Genomic DNA, 18189 nt, shown 5'->3' on the forward strand with positions numbered 1-18189 from the left:
GTCTTCAGTGGACACCCAGAACCTCTCCCTGGCCTCACTGGGTTTGTTTTTAATGAACTGATGGCTTTCTTAGAATGTGTGCATATAATTCTTAATTTTAAGGTCAACATCTTTCCTGACTGGCACCATGAATGTTTAATAAGTATGACTAAACCATTCCTGGTTTCCTGTGTTATTTTCCAATGCATGTCCGAAGGCATGACGACAGTAGGTCAAATGCCCAGGTTGAATGCTTTGAAGTTGAAGGCCCGATAGAGGTTTTAGAAGCAAAGGCTCAACACCTTCTTCCAAGACGCTAGAATAGAGGCAGGTGGAAATGTTAACCCGTTAGAGACAGAGCAGCAGTAGTTCATCGACTCATAGGCTCTAGTGGGGCCATCAAATAGTTGCTATAGAGTTCATTCTGATTCATGGCTCCTCATGCATGTCTGAGCAAAGGGCTCAGAGGCTGTCGATGACCTCTTTTGGCTGTGGCAGGGGGCAGAATCCAACTCCACACAACCCCAGGGGCAATTGCTACAAGGCAGAGGTCAGACAGGACTGTACAAACCATCCTTGGTTACCCTGTTTGGGCACTAATGATTCATTCCACGTCACTCTCTTCTGCTAGGTCTGACAATTCTTTTCAATGGTCACAGAGAACTCGCAGATGATATTCATAATTGGGGAGGTCGGTTATTATTAGAAAAATTAACTGATTTCCGGTAACTCAGGATCGGAAAACTTTAAGGATGCTGGTCCACAGTATCACCTCCCCTCAGCCAGCAGCCCAGGCTCTCTCCAGTTCTGTCTCTCATGCATGTGGTCTTGGCCTCTGGCTCCAGGGGGCAGGATGCCAGGCTGGGATGCTACCTCACAGTCTCATCGTCGCCACTTGGCTTCTCTATTCTGTCTCATGGCTTTCTTATTGAGGCCTCTGGTGCTTCTTTCTGGTGCCTCTGATCCTCGCCTTCACCAGTTCAGACAGAGATCTCTAGGAGTTCTCTCTGTTTCTAAGCTCGCTCACATGCATAGACGAATGGCTTTCATGTAGGTGTGCTTTTGTCTTTTGCTATTTATTTTTTTCAACAGCTTAATTGGCATAAAAGTCACATATCATACTGTCTAATAGATTAAAGACATCAAATAGAGTTGTAACTCACCACAGTTTTAGAACATCATTTTTATTCTTGTACTCATTGTTAACAGCTCCCTCCCCTCACCCCACCCCAACTTCCCCTGCAGTGCTCCATTAAAGGAACCATTAATCTCGTGACTGCCTCTATAGAGACACCTGACCTGGATTTCATATTCAGAAAAACATTTTCCAAAACCCCCACAAAACTAAAAAGAATACTATAGTGTCTTTTTTTCCTTTCAACAGGCCATATAATCAAGGAAACAAACAAAGAGTCTGCAGGGCAGTGTGTGTGTGTGTGTGTGTGTGTGTGTGTGTGTGTGTGTGTGTGTGTGTGACTTGGTTCATATGATCCAGGCAGGTAGAGACTCTGAACATATCCCACTTGAGTGCTGTGTTCTGGGGAGCGGGAGCCCCGGGGCCTCAGTGGTTACCAGTTGGACTGCGATCTGAAAGGTCAGCAGTTGGAAGCTGTGAGTCACTCTGCTGGCGAGTGAATCCAGCAGAGTTAGAGTCCTGTGCTGTATATAGGGGCACTATTGGGTGGCCTCAACTCGATGGCAATGAGTTTGAGTTATTAGTATAGCAGGGAACTCTCTCCAAAGAGGGATTATAACCACAGACATAGAGGCTAGAATTTATAATACATAACAAATGATTATGACTAGAAGGGCCATATGAATCGACTACATCACAGAGCCAGAGAAGAACTGCAGTGCATAGGACTGACTTATTCCCCAGAAGCAGATTGCCAGTGCATTCATCTAACACACCTCTGGGTGAACCCTAACTTCCAACCTTTAGCTTAGCAGCCAAGAACATTAACTGTTCATTCCATCTAGAGATGACCAGTTACCAGTTGCCATTCAGTAGATTTTAAATCTTGGTGACCCCATGCTTTTCAGAGTAGAACTATATTCCATAAAGTTTTCAATGACTGATTTTTTTGTTTAAGTTTTTTTAATAAATCACTTTATCAGGGGCTCTTACAACTCATAACAATCCATATATCAATTGTATCAAGCACATTTGTACATATGTTGCCATCATTTCTAAAATATTTTCTTTCTACTTGAGCTCTTAGTATCAGCTCCTCTCTTTTCTCTCCCTCTCACACCTTCCCATCCTTTTGAACCCTTGACAATTTATAAATTACCGTATATACTAGAATATAAGCTGAACCGAGTATAAACCAAGGTACCTAATTATTACCTGGGAAACCAGAAAAACTGATTGACTTGAGTATAAGTCTAGGGTGGAAAATGTAGAAGCTATTGGTGAGTTTCAATAATCAAAACAAATCAAAATAAAATTGCTAAAAATTGAGACATCAGTGGGGTAATGTATTTAAATATTTATTTTAAATAAAAAACATAAATAAAAGGAAAAGTCATTTAACATTAGTAAATGAGCACAGTAAGTGGAAAATAGGTTCAACAAAAACAATAAGGTATCAATAATTCTCTGAGCTCAATCAGCAACCAAGCTAAAATGTAAAGAGTTAAAATCCTTCAAAACTGGATTCCTCATCATCATCCGTATCCCAGTGCAGAGCTTCAGCTGGTGTGAGGTCATCATAGACACTGTCCTCACTGAGATCGCTTTCATCACCATCACTGCTGTCATTTTCATACGAAGCGCAGTCTTCACTGCCATCCATAGCATTGCTAATTCTACATTTCTGGAAGGCATGTCGCACCATGTCTTCTGGAATGTCTTCCCATGCATCTCGAACCCACTTTGCTATTAACTCTATGTCAGGCTTCATGAGAGTTCCTCCTTTTGTTAGTCGGGCTTGACCAGATGACATCCATTCATGCCACATCGTTTGCACACGGTCTTTAAAAGGTTTATTCAAAGATACACGTCATAGGATGACTCTGATTGGTTAGATGTGAGTAAACAAACATTCAAAGCCCTGCAGTGTCTGTGGGGCTTTGAATGAATAGCGGAGAAAAGGTTATCACCCGCGAGATAACGGACGCTTGTCCCGTTACCTCAGGGGAGGGCCCCAGCGAGATGTTAGACCTTGCTGGGGTACCACTGACCCATGTGTAAGCCAAACCCCAGTTTTTCAGCACATTTTGAAAAACTCGGCTTATACACGAGTATATATGGTATTTTAAATTTCACATTTCACACCATTCACTGGCTCCCTTCTCCCACATTTCTGTTGTTCGTCCCCCTTGAGGGAAGTTTGTATGTCTTTCTCCCCCTTGTCCACCAACCTTCCTCCACCCTCAAGGTACCACTACACTAAGTATTCGTCCTGAGGGGTTTATGTGTCCTGGATTCTGTGCGTCTAGCCAGATTTGTAAGATAGAACTGGGGTCATGATAGTGGTGGGGAGAAAGCATTAAAGAACTAGAGGAATGTTGTATGTTTCATTGGTGGTATAGTTCACCCGAGCTGAATCACCCCTTCCTTATGACTCTTCTGTGAGGGGATGTCCAATTGAAGGACTGGTTTTGTAGAACAAAATTTCCAGACCTTTCTTTGGAGGTGCCATTTGTTGGAACATTTTGTTAGCAGGCAAATGTGTTAATCATTTGTGTCACCCAACTTCTCATGTATCAGCATAAAGCTATGGAGGGACTTCAGATGTTGGGGTCAGAGAAATGAGGTTCAAATCCAACTTTGTCTATTTAATTAACTGTTTGACAAGGGAAGAAACAGATTAACAAATGTGCAGTCTTGTGGGATAAAATGTTTCAAGTCTGATCTCTCCTTTACAAAAAATAACTGAATCACAATGTGCTTATTTGAAAATGGAAAGTTGCTTTAAAAAGTAATAAGTATATATGGAAAGCAATGAGTATGGCATACCATTGAGAAAAATTGCTCAATTCAAGAAAGTAATTATTATTGCTCTGTGGCCTAGGAAGCCTACTGCCCTGTCCCACTCACTGGTTCCTTGTTTTTGCTATTGATTCTCTCTGCCAGTCCTTTGGTCTCAAAGCGATCACCGGGATCAAAGCGATTCAATGTGCAGGGGCCTCAGGGTCCAAACGAAGGGTCTTTCCTGCCTCTTCTCTCTTCCTTGTAGTCAAATCTTTTCTCCCAGCTTTCGAGATGTCTCCTTAGCCAGAAGGATGGTAATCACAATTAACCTTGTTAACAACCACTCACAGCTGAATCATATTAGCCAATCAGTATTTTTGCCCACCTCATTATCCAGAAAGCTAAGGTCATTGGGTGAGAGTCACAAAGGCTGTGACAAGAAGTGCCATATTAAATAATTCACTGTACTGTATTGTCATCAACATGTTTTAATTCTGTTAAGTCCTATGAATTTTCTTCTTGGTCCATGTTTGCCAGCTAAACAGATGTTGATATTCGTGTTTCTTTTATGATTTTCTGGTATTTCCTACATACAATCCCCTGATGAATAAATGAAAAGGCCATGTCTATGTTTCTAAATGATTATTTTATTCTCATTCTGCTAGTATTTTCTTACATTTTTTTCAGAAAAGATAGTTTGTAGTATCTATAAGATTTTCAAATCATGGATTTTTTTAAATGTTGAATATACAGTATAATTTTAAAAGACCACTTTGACACAGTACAATGCCCAGGATCCTCAGTTCTTTAGGGATGTACCAATGATTGTTCTCATCACTTACAAGTGTGTCTTTGTGAACCTGATAGAGCTTATTTTTCTAAACAAACTTTATATTTTTATTTATGTCTTTACATTTTATTTTCCATTAATCTTTCAGCTTCCCTCATATAACCTATAATATGTATATCATCATAGTTGTAATAAACATTTAGGTTACTGGGTCATATACGAAGAAATCTTTATTAAGCAAACTTATCAAAGTTTTAGCTATTGTTTTTAAACATACCTTCAGCTAAGTGTATACACATCAGAAGGCAATTTCTGTCTCACTAACCCTTCTCCAAAGAACCCTCTGCTCCTCCATTTAAGGTAAATCAAAGTGGCTGTGTTTGCTCTCCTCGGGGGCTCCAATTATGCTCCTTCGAAGTGTTGTTTGACTTTGGAGAATAAAAAGACGTCTAATTGGATAAGTTCATGACTGTCCGGTAGATGGGGCAAGGCTTCCTAAAGAAATTCATTTAGGAAAGACCTAGTTACCCCAGACGAATGAGCAGGTATCTTGTCAGGTTGGAAAATTACCCCACAGGCAACTTTCCTAGCTTTATGCTCTCTCATCAAACACATTTTCAAGTTTCTGAAGACTTCTTAATATGTTCTTATCCCATGTTCTTAAAAAATCTATTAAGATTAGCCCTTCGGGATCTCAAGAAGCAGTCACCGCCATCTTTTGAGTTGACCTCTCCTACATGAATTCAACTGGACCAGCAGATGCCCCCAGAAGTAACTATTTTGATTGGACTGTTTTGTTAGAATCCTGAAGAGCCTAAAACAAGTGAAATACTGAGAGAACTTGTCTGCAGCATCCACCAATGATACATGTTTGATTTAGAGCAAACCCAAGCATGTATGAGTTGGAACTCGAAGTAGCAATATATATATATATTTACCCCCCCTCACATTTTCTGTTTTAAGAGTATATTTTGACCTCGGCAAGGTTGCAGCTTGATGGCCGACAAAGGCATTGCATGCAGATCAGGTAGTTCAAAGAACTAATAATTCCGTCAATCTTTTAAGTCAGGTGGACATTAATGAAGACTATTTTATTACATAAATCACAACCAGGGACCGGGTTTGGATTTATTGACAGTGATTCCAAAAGCCAGGTGAAAAGAGTGGCTTTCACCAGATCAAGTCAAGGCAGAGAGATCAGCTTTGAAGGGTCTGGGGACTGTTTTTCCAGGGGTAAGGATCCCAGAGGGGTAATCTTGATACATTTTCTCAAAGGAAACAGGAGGAGGGCTTGTAAAGAAGTTTTAAGAACATTGAAATCTGCAGTATTGAGGACAAGGGAAGTAAATTCACACCAAAGAATTATTTAAATTTATTTTTAATGTCCCTGTGCTTTCTCTGAGAGTAGCAAGGGCTTGACCCTTAAATATTAATCCTGGTCTTGCCTTTTCAGACACATTTTGTCCCCAGAACTCAAAGAACGTTTGAAAAGAACACATCTTTGAGACCTTTAAGGATGTTCACCTTGCCATTTTGATGCAGTTTAAATTGAAGAGCACAGAATTAATTTTTAATTGTTGAGTTTGGAGGCTATTTTTTTCCTTCACTTTTATGGAGTATACCTGTAAGTAAGGTTTTAAAAACTCATATTTAAAACATATCTTCAGAGACTATTAGTCAGTTTAGTTAAATTTTAGCAGTATGTGATTTTTAAAACCCACAAAATAAATGAGTTAAATAAAATAAGATATTTATGTTTCTTATGTAAATAATTGGAAGCATATGATTCAGTGTAATATGATAAACTAATATACTTTGAGAATTGCCTGCAGCAACTTTGCTAGTCCTATCATTTAATCTTCTCAAAAGTCCCTGAAACAGAGTTTAAGATTCTCTATACTGGCATTAGAATGCTAATTACGGAGTCAGAAGTTTGAACTCACCAGCTCCTTCCATGGAGGAAATGAAGCTTCCCAGGCCCTGTCAAGGAGTCTTGAAAACCCGAAGCGGAAATTCTACTCTGTCCTACAGAGTCACTATAAGCTGGATACGTCTCGATAGACATGTTTTTTAAATGGTGTGTGTGTGTGTGTTTGTTTTTGCTTTTAAGTTAGAAATTGTCCAGTGGTTAAATGTTTAACTACTGACTGGTGGGTCAGTGGTTTGAATCCATTGACTGCATCTGCAGAGAAAAGATCAGATCATATCATCCCACAAAGTTTATAATCTTGGAAACCCTATGGAGCAATCGGACTCTGTCTTAACTGGTTGCTAGACGTGATGACACACAACAACCTAATGCTAAAAACGAAGCAGCTGTAGCTCAAAAGGCAAATGGTAGTTTAAAATGGTCCTACCTACCTTTCACATTAGCACACTGCTTTTGTGGAACTAACTGCTTAAAAACGTGCTACAGTTGTTCCCCTCTCCCCACAAAGCATCAAAATCAGAGTCATCAAGTCAATGCTGATTCATAGTGACCCCATAGGTATAGTGGTCATGAGTTGGTCTGCTGACTTCAAGGTCAGCAGTTCAAAACACCAACCAGCAAATCAAGGCTTTCTATTCATGTAAAGAGTTATAGTCTTTGAAACTCACAGGTGCAATGCATGTGGGGGGAGGTCAGATGCTCACAGGCATCCTCCCAGAGGGCGATCAGTTGCCTGCTGTTAAGTTCAATGGACACCTGCAGTCATCTATTTGGTTCCTGTAGGTGGGGTTTACACCCTACTGAAAATGGTTCCTATGGAGATCTAGAGAATAGGTCAAAGTTAAGCTGCCATCCTAAACCTAGGATCTGCCCATCTTGTCACATGTATACCCCTAATCCCTCCTCTTCCTATTGGGTGTATGTCCCTAGACCACCCCCTCTCATTACTGTATTACCTATAGCACAGCCCCTTCCTGTGACGTATGTCCTCACCTGTAATTAGGGGTCTTGCATGTCCCCAGAGAAGATAAAAAGCTTGGGCTAGCATTAAAGAGCTCTCTCTCTCCCTCCACGTGGACCATCAGACGGGGCTGAGGTGAGCATGCTACCATGAATTGTGTCTGACTCCATTTATTTCAATACCTCTTCTCTATCTCTCATGCTCTCTGTAACTTTACTATGATCTTTACTTATTATTGCTGTACAATTGCGCCTACTGGACCCGTAATGATGTGTTAGGGACTGGCTTCCCCTGACATAATTCTACCCCATCCTATGACTTATAGGGGCTGAGCTGAACAATTGATGAGTTATTTCCTGGACTTGAAGGTGGAAACTGAGGGAAGCATGATATAGTAGGTGGCTTTTTCAGAACAGCCTGGAATAATATATAGAAATTTCCCAGATAAGTGAGGAAGGCGAGAGCATCCTCAAAGACAAGATGAATAGCACTCATTCTTTAGAGAATGGATCAATATCTATCTTCTATCATGTTAAAAAATTTTGTAGGTACTTTTTGGAATCAATTTATTTGGTTATTTTCTTTGCTATGTGTTGCAGACATACCACTAACATGTCTAATATTGTTCTATCTTTTCTTTTTTTTTGCAAGGAAAACATTTGCTGTTGAGTTGATTCTAGCATATGGTGACCCTACACACAGAATAAAACTATTCTCCATAAGGCTAATTTTTAAAAAAGATCTTAAATTATTTTTTCTGTGGTGCCCCTCAGTGGACCAACATAGCCAACCTTGGGGTTAGTAGTCAAGCATGTAATTTTTTGCAGCAGATGTGGGGGACCTGCCTCCACAACCGAATGGGTTCTAGGAGGCAGTTGTGTAATTAACGGGTAAATTAAAGAAACATCAGACAAGGCATGCAAGGGCTCACCTCTTCCATGACAACTGCAACCAGAGAGAGTAATGTATTCTCTTAATAGCCTTATATAATAGTGGGCTAGCAAGCCATGTCATACACACACAGAATAGGCAGGGGTTGTATTAAAGGCGTGCACGTAACAGGAAGGGGACATGCTAGAGGTATACATGTGACAAGAAGTTGCATACATAGCAAGATGAGAAGGTTCTAAAGCTAAGATGGCAGTCTAACCTTCGCCATCCCTAAGCTGACTTGACCTTACGTGTCCCTGAGCTCTTCCCCAGGGGAACAACCTGTGATCCGTATCATAAGGTGGTGGGCATTACTTGGGGTTGGGTGGTCTGATTGCTTTTGATAGCAGATAATCTTCAGGCAGATAGCCTTCAAGCAGTTAACATTCAAGGGTATAGTAGCAGCCATGTGCTTGCAAGCAGAACCTTAAGATGGCATTATAATGGGAGGACATCATGAGGAACAACTTTTGCTTAGGAGAATGTGAATGGGACACATCTCCAACTCACGGGCCTGAAGGCCTTCATCCACCAGAATCTGCCTCCCAGACTCCTTCTGTATGAGCATAGAGAATTTGTCAGCATACACTCTCTTCCTAGGTCTCAGTTTCCCACACTTAGAGGTAGAGGTGGACCAGCTCAAAGATTATGTTTCCCAGCCTTCCTTGTGAACTAGGTATAGAAACTGAAATTGTTAGGGAGACTTCTGCGACCTCACCAAAAATTATGGCTAGGCAGCAGACACGTCTCCCTGTTGTCCTTTACTCCTATGTTTTGATTATTGCTTACAGTCAAATGCGTTATGTCCATAGTTCAACCATGAGTCAGCCTTGGGGATGGGGACCATGTGACGGTGATGGCAATACTTGGATACAGAAGGATTGGTGACACTGGAAAGGCATCACACCAACCCTGAATATATTTGAGGTAAAAGGGAAATCTTTATCCTAAGACATGGTTATTTCTTTTCTGATAACAATTGAATAGAACTCCTGACTGGTATTTCCCACATCCGGCAGCCACTCCAGACATTTTTATGTAGGCAAATGGAAACCCTCGAGAAATATTTACGTTTGGATATTACTAGTTGGAAAATACACAGACGTTGAGAGGCTTTTCCAGTTGACTCCTATTTCAAAAATGGATTTCAGAGACCCTTTTGTTGCAATCATGAAATCCCACAGAAATCCCAGAAGCTCTTCAGGAGAAGGAAATAGCTACCGTTGCTGCTGATACTGCTATAGGTTCGTGAAAACTAAAGGCCAGATAGATGACCTTTCAAGAGGAACAAATGTGATTAAAGAATGGATTTTTTGTCCTACCTTCTGCAAGGGTCAGAGCAAAAGAACGAAAAGGGAAGCCTATTCTTCTGTTAATAACTTCACCGATGTCCTCTGCGGACAAAGCAGAAAGCAGCTGTAAAATTAGCAATTTTGCCTACAAATGAGACCCTTGCAAAACCATAAAAGGAGAAAAGGAATTAAGAAAGATTCTATTAATGGAGTCAAGGATGGAAAACCCGAGAGTGAGAGCGTATAAGTGCTCACACACCTGATCCTTCTTTGAAGGAGGTACGGTCCAGGTTTTAAATAGCTGCCTATTGCTGTATCTGAGGAAAGTGGTGATTTATAGCCCTTGCACCAGTGGATTTCCTAATGGCACTTTGGAGCAAATCTATTAGAACTTGAAGAGCACAAAGTTTAGGTTGACGTTAATTAATACTATACCATTTAGTTTCTGTCTGAGACAGTCCAGTTCCATCTCTGAAAGGTAAAACTGTAAATTGAAAGAGGTGACACTTTGAGAGAGAGAAGAGCTACTACATTTGAACTCTGGCTCTTCCTTATCATCTACTTCGGGAACATTTTTTTGTCCTTAAGGTCTAGGATTCAATTTTATCTTCCCCACAACCAAGGGTGATTGTACTGTGTATAGTATCACATTAAGCCCCTAGTGGGTTCCTAGCAAATTTTAATCCCTTTTTGTTCTGCATTCCTCATCAGAGAGCCAAGAACAACAAAATTTCTTAAGAATAGATACAAACCAGCTCTCTTTTCAGTCAGGGATGTACACAGTAGGAGACATTTGAAAGTGGTTTATTAGTGATTATAATAGTTCCACATTTCTTATAACTTAACGATTCTTCATTTCCAAGAAGAAGTGAAGAGTTTGTACTCTGTTGGAATAGCTTGGCCAGTGTTGACCAGCCTGCTGCTTTCTTAACTCAACAGGGTGTTTTAGCGCATGCTTTTACTGCCAGGGTTGAAAAATGTCAGGATATACACACAACAATTAAGTACACAACGCACCTAAAGGAAAGACATTATTTAATGGTGATGGAATCCCTGGGGGGCAGCACTTTGATTGGTGGCTGTGGCTTGCATGATAGGGACGTTTTATGGAAATCCAAAGGTGAAAGAAGCACACGAGTCAGTCAACTCAATGTAGTAAAATAACTCCCAACTCCTTCCCCACTAAGCTCTTCATAACTCAAGATTATAGAATCTTGGAAGTTATCTAAATTCCTCATGATTGCTAGAGAAATGTCTTTTTACTATTGCCTGAGCACCTCCATCAGCATAGAAGAACATTCTTCGCAGAGTGCTTTATTGTCTTTGAGTTCAATACACGTGCATTGAGGAACTCTGTCTGATTCACCAGGCAATGATTCTTGCAGAGAACATAAAGTTAATTAAGAATTGGTCACTGCTTTGGGGAGTTCCTAGTCCTGACATACAGAAGTTTAGACGTTAGATAAATTTGGCTTTGAAACTCACGAAAATCCACATCAGTCTAGTGACTTTAGTGATGTTCCTTACATCTTATTTTCCTCTTCAAAAAAAAAGTAGTAGGAACTAAAACTTGATTACATTCAATAAATCAATTGTGGTAAAAGGAAATTGTACAACTTTTGGAATTCCACCCAGTGACTGGTGGTAGGTAGCATCCAAATAAGGTGTAGAGAAGCAATTCTCAACCTGTGGGTCACAATCCCTTTGGGGGTCAAACGTCCCTTTCACAGGGTTCGCCCAATTCATAACAATAGCAAAATGACAGTTATGAAGTAGCAACAAAAATAATTTATGGTTGGAGGGTCACCACATCATGAGGAACCGTATTAAAGGGTCACGGCATTAGGAAGGTTGAGAATCACTGGTATAGAGGATTCTAACTTGGGAATTGGTTAATTTTTCCATTCTTCTGCATATAAGAGAGTCATCTCAGGAACAAGAAACAAGAAGGACCAATGGAGTGCTTGTGAGATTATCTGTCTGAAATGGCAGAGTTAAGAGAGGTAGCAAGGGTCACATCTCTGAGAGCATCAGGGAGAACAGAGAGGCAGCATCAGGACTGTGAAGCAGAGGGCAGCCTTCCTGACCCATGGAAAAGGGTAGAGGCCAAAGGACATCACAGCTGAGAGACTGAGAACCAGAAGAAGACTGGGATGCTGCCTGAAAAGAGGTGCTGCTGTTGACAAAAACAATTAAAACAACTGTATCCTTAATGTTGTCTGATTCTGATTTATGTTAACCTGGAAATTCCCCCAACACACCTCTAGAACCATGAGTGTCGTCTACAAGTTCTGCGTGGTCTTTGCAGTGGATTATTGCCTGTAGACGAGCAGTGGGTGTCATGGGAAGAATGGTGTCCTAACAAGGTTAATGAAAGACGGAGGGTGGAAGTATGTCTACCCATGTCTTGGGGCTATCAGCTTGGGGCTGCTGTGCTTTACATTCTTTCTCCCTTCTGTAGCCAGAGAAGTTTAGATGTGACCCCCCCCCCCATCCTTTCCTCACCAATCAGAGATTTTGCATCATCAAGGTTATGTTAGACACAGAATATGTGGGATTTTGCCCCATCTTAATGCCAGGACTCTGTTGTCTAATCAGTTTAGATTTTCAGCATTTCAGCAATAATTTATTAAGCAACTAAAGACCAAGACTATATTTTTAATATAATAGAGAAAAAGACAGACAATACATTCCTCTCTATTAGCTACTGTCTAACTTGTCCTTGGATTTTAATTAAAGGATTTACTTAGTGAAAATGCGAAATAACTTTAAAAGGAATGTTCTATAGCCCACAGCTGGCTAGGGGTCAGTGATGAAGGGGAAGGGACCAACATTTATTGAGTGTACCATGCAATAGATGCTGTGTTGGATGATTCTCATATAATCTCATTGAACCTTAAAGCACCCTAGGGAAGTACAGTTTAGAGACGCAAAGAAATCTGGCCAATAGCACTCACCTGGTAATTAGTGGCTACTCTGCCCCTTCTGCTATGCTACTAATCCGTGCACTGTTGGTTAGGCATGTGAAATGAGCAGGTTAAAAAGAAGATACTAGAATGAATGAGGGAGTCCGTGGACCATTTCTCCTTTGCTAAAGCGCTGGACCTTGTGCACTGGAAGGCAATTTATCTGGAGGCAAATGTCAAGGTTATTTTTTCTACTCACCCCTTTCCTTTCATATGCAAGAACAATGCAAATTTTGGGTTACTTCATGTTGCATGAGTGTGAGGACTCAAATGAACACCTTCTTACCATGGTCCCTGATTCAGTTGGACAAGGGATTCATTCAGTGTTTGGTCACATTTGGGAACTCATTCCAATATTTTGTCTCCATTAGTACTTTGACCCAAGAAATAAACACTAAGGCTTGATCAGAAAGTGATTTCTTCAGCTTTACAATCTTCTTCATGGATTTCCAAAATCTTTCCCAAGCCCTGTATCACTTCCCAAGGAATCATAAACACTAGAGCCAGGTAGATGAGCTTTCCAGATGTTTTGGCCTTCAGAGGAATCTTAGCAGTTTAGTAGCTCGGAAGGCTACAGTGGCTGTGTGGTTGACCTCTGTTTCCATGGTCTTTCTCTTAGTTTTATACTCTTGTGGGTCATATATTCTCTTGTACACCATGAGGAATCCTAAATGCCCTTTAGACCAATATATTTGTTCTTCACAGTAATCTGCTTTCAAAGCTACTATAGGCCTTTTATTTTAAATATACTTAAGATTTATATGCAAATAACATATGATACATCGGTAATATCCATTTGGTTGTAAGTCGAAGTCTATACAATATGAAAGAGAATGACTTCTTACTGGCTTTCCCAGTAATGAGGATCTGTCTTCAGGATCTAATGAGCAGAAACCCTCTAGATCGGTAGCACTACAGTGGTGGTAATTTCATCTCCCATCCATAGACTATTAAACTGTGTACCTGGCAGTGTCTAGAAACATTTTTGGCTGTCATAGTTAGTGCCCAGAGTACTCCTGACATCTATCTAATAGAGGCCAGGTATACATATAACCTTTGTACAATCACAGGGAAATCTCCAACAACAAATATTTATGTGACCCACAGTACAAGTAACACTGAGATGGAGCAACTCTGATCTGGAGGAATATTTTTTCTCTGATAACCCTCAGGCATTAACTTGGAAACTGTATGACCTGAGTTTTTGACTCAAATCAACTACTAATTGATTCTTTTAACATGCGTAAACAACTGAATGACTCTAGATACCAGCTTTCTTTGAATATAAAATAAAGTGGCCCTTTAGAAAAAAAAATTGTAAAGCCCAAGGCAAAAGAAGGAACAATGTTTACTATACAAAATATTAAATGAAGTGTCATAAGAGTGAATATTATGAAACAGATTAAATTCTGTTTTGGTAAATGATTTTCTGTCCATTTGCTGTAACATTATGAGACTTTCATAAAAAGCCTTTCCTGAGATAGGAAGTGCCCATGTGATAGTGGTATGCAAAGGAGGAATGGGGTGAATATTTTTAGATACAGGGGCATTTACTACTTTGTCCTCTGAGCTTCCTCTGTTCATATTTTTAACTGATCTACTCATCACAGCATCTAATAGCTCAGGTTGTGTGTTTAGGATTACACTATGCTCTCCACATAGACCAAAGTGGGTTCTTAGTGAATGCTGTCTCCCCAGTGTCTTTCTCCATGTTAAGTATGCAAAGACTGTGAGCTAAACTCATTTATTTGCATGCTAAAACAATATAAACAAAATGTAAACAAAAACATTATGTTTAAAAGATTAAAAAAATTCCACCCAATGTTAACAGTGGTGATTTTTGGAAAAGTGTTATCTTTCTGTATTTTCTAAATTACATATAAAGGATATAACCTAGTATTTCCACAGGATCTTATATATGATGACCGATAGATACAAGTTGTAAAATCACTCCTATACAATGGTTCTTTCATTATATTGTGATTCACTATTTCCTAGTCTAGTTATCCCTCAGCTGTCCAACTCCCAAAGGGAAGAGACTGCCAGAGTTGCCATTGTTAGGCGCGACCGGGTCAGTTGCAACTCCTGGCAACCCTATGCGGTACAGAAGGGACATCCCCTGGTTCCGTGCGATCCTCATGATTGCTGTAACCGCTGCATCTGTTCATCTTATTGAGGGTCTGCCGCTTTTCTCTGACTCTCTACTTTATCAGACATAATGTCCTTCTCCTGGGGCTGATCCCTCCTGAGAATACATCCAACGTGCCTGAGATGACATGTCACCCTCCTAGCTCTAAGAAGAATTCTGGTTGCATTACCTCCGAGACAGATTAATTCATTCTTATGGGAATTCATGGTACTGATACCGGACAGGGGAGCAAAAGTAGAGCCAGGTAGACCAGACACAGAGGTGAGAATGGCTGCCTTGTACAACTGAGTGGGACTAGCGTTCAGGGAAACTCCCGGCATCAGGACTTCTCTCTTGTGGCAAAATTTTAAAACAGATATCACCTCAGAGACTGATAACTGTAACCATCTTGTAGCCTGCCTTCCCCAGAATCTCTTGACCTGACACCATCGAAGGGAAACAGTGCATGTTGTACTGAAGCTCCCAGAATACATAAGCTCCATGAGAGACCTTTAAAGCCCAGAACACGCGTCCTCAGGGCAAAAGTTAATTTTCTTGTCTGCATTAGTCATGGCCCTCCATCCTAGGTGCCTGTAATAAAATCCCCCAATGTTGCCTCGGTGTGTGACCAGAGTAATACTATTTCTTGGTATCAGACAAGGATCTAATTCTGGTAACAGTACTCTCCGTATCCTCCACCAAGTCCATAATTCAAATGCATCAATCCTTCTCTCTGTTTCCTTCTTCATAGCCAATCTTCCACAGGTATGTGAAGCAATTCTTGTAGGAAAGTCTTAGGAATGCCCTTTCAATGTTTGCTGCCCTGGCGGCATAGTGGTTTCGCATTGAGTGGCTCATTTCGATGTCAGCAGTGGCAAACCACTAGCCACTACGTTGGAGCAAAATGAGGCTTCCTCCTCCTATAAAGCGCTACCGGCTCCGACACCCAGGCGAGCTGTTCTGCCCGGTCCTCTAGGGTCCCGATGAGCTGGAGTTGACTCGATGGCAGTGAGTTCTGAGCACAAGCACAACTCAATATAAAAATAAAAACAAACTGCTCTACCCTGGAGTTGATTTTGACTGATAGAGACGTTATAGGACACACTGGAAATTTCCCCGTGTGTTCTGTGGCTGTAGCTATTTACAGGAGCACAAAGACTCTTTCTTCCATGGAGAGGCTGGCTATCAGCTCCATAATCCACAACTTTACAAGAGATCCTAGTGGACCAATGGACAATATCATGATAAACAAAGAGAAGATCGCATTTGTCAAGGATTTCATTTTGCTTGGATCCATAGTCAATGTTGATGGAAGTAGCTGTTAAGAAATAAAATGATGGATTTCCATGAGCAAATCTGCTTCACAAGGCCTCGTTGAAGGTTAAAGAGCAAAGATATCACTTTGAGCACTAAGGTGCACCTGGTGCCAGCCATGATCATTTTAATCACCTCATATGCTCGTGGAAGTTGGATAGTTGATAAGGGAAGCTGAAGAAGAGCTGCAGCATTTTGGATTTTGGTGTTGATGAATAATACTGAAAATACTGTAAATTGCCAGAAGAACAAGAACAAACACATCTCTTTGGGAAGAAGTACAGCCAGAAAACACATTAGAAATGAGGATGCTGAGACCTCATCCCGTGTGCCTGGACATGTTATTAGAAAAGACCAGCTCTGGGAAAAGGAAATCCTGCTTGGGACAGTAGAGGTTGTCAAAAGAAGACCCTGCAGGATATAGATTGACACCAAGGCTGTGACATGGGCTCTAGAGTAACAATAATTGTGAAGATTCACTATGAATAGAAGCTGACTTGATGGCATGTTATAGCAACACAAGATAAGAGGGAACTGATTACAAGGATCTATGAGTGACCTCCTCCCTGCGGGACGGACAACAGAAAAGGGGGTGAAGGGAGACATCGGACACGGCAAGATATGACAAAATAATAATTTATAAATTTTCAAGGGCTCATGAGGGAGAGGGGAGTGGTGAGGGAGGGAAATAAAAAAGAGAACCTGATGCAAAGGGCTTAAATGGAGAGCAAATGCTTTGAAAATGATGAGGGCAAAGAATGTACAGATGTGCTTTATACAATTCATGTATGTATGGATTGTGGTAAGAGTTGTATGAGCCCCTAATAAGATGTTTTTAAAAAGTCCCTTATAAAAGTCTAATGGCGTGCACCTTTGAACTTTTTCTTCAAGTCCTTGATTTCTTTTCCCTCTTTGCTATTTCTTTTATTCTCCAGCCAATTTAAAAATAACATACCTGCTTTCGATAATGAGAGCACACCTACTGTTTTGGAGGGGCGTTGACTAGTGAAAGTACTGAACATTTAGGACGATGGTTAAAATGGATTGGACTCAACTCTTAGCCCCACCACCAGTTAATATATGGCCTGTTATGAGATCATGAAATACTCTAGACTTTAAGTTCCTCATCAGAATATTACAAGCAAAATTGTGCATCCTTAAGAGAAACAAACAAAATTATGATTATAAAGTTATGCATAGTTTTTACCTGGCCAACAGAAACTATTGAATATAATTAGATATCATTCGTTATTAGCCATATCTCAGTTCTTCTAGCTACAGTATGTATATGTAACCTTATGGAAGGGACTTTGGGGTTCTTTTTCTTTCTAATCTGAATATGTTTAGTATCCAAATTCAACTCTCCTCCCCAGATTTTGTATTCATAGATCTTTACTTCTAAGAATTAAGTCTTCAAAACATTATTGGTGGTAAAAGTCCTAAGGAGATTCTCTAGAGCTGAAAATGGGTTACCTAAATATGGCTTAATGAGACTTTGAAGCTGGAGAAAATTATCCAGATGGACATTGGCTGTGGGTAAGCAGAAGAAATTGTGGAGCTGGGGAAATAACCCGGGGCGAGGGGTCAGAGAGCTAGGACCTGACTTGGGTATTGTAGATTTGCATAGGTCAGTTTTCCATGTAAACTCCTAGTTTCTTTACCAATAATGTTAGGGGGGAAATGTCATAAATTCAAGGACTCCCTTCTGAGAGAACCATCTAGTCCAATGAAATCCAAGGCAGAGTTTGAGCTCAGACAGAGGTTATGGCAACTCCTTCTTTCGGCTCCAAACAGGTGAAGGACATAGGATGGTAGGGGTGTTCAATAGGAAGATGTTTTCATGAAATGGAAAACTTCATTGTCTGTCGGAGCTCCAAAGAACTAGGGGCGTGGCATAAAGAGAGATTTCTGCCAGTGATGCCGCTTGAATGCTGTTTTTGCTATTGTTGTTTACTGCTTATTCTGAGCTGACTTTCAAAA

This window comes from Tenrec ecaudatus, chromosome 1 (genome assembly GCF_050624435.1).
Source record: "Tenrec ecaudatus isolate mTenEca1 chromosome 1, mTenEca1.hap1, whole genome shotgun sequence".
Classification (NCBI taxonomy): Eukaryota; Metazoa; Chordata; class Mammalia; order Afrosoricida; family Tenrecidae; genus Tenrec; species Tenrec ecaudatus.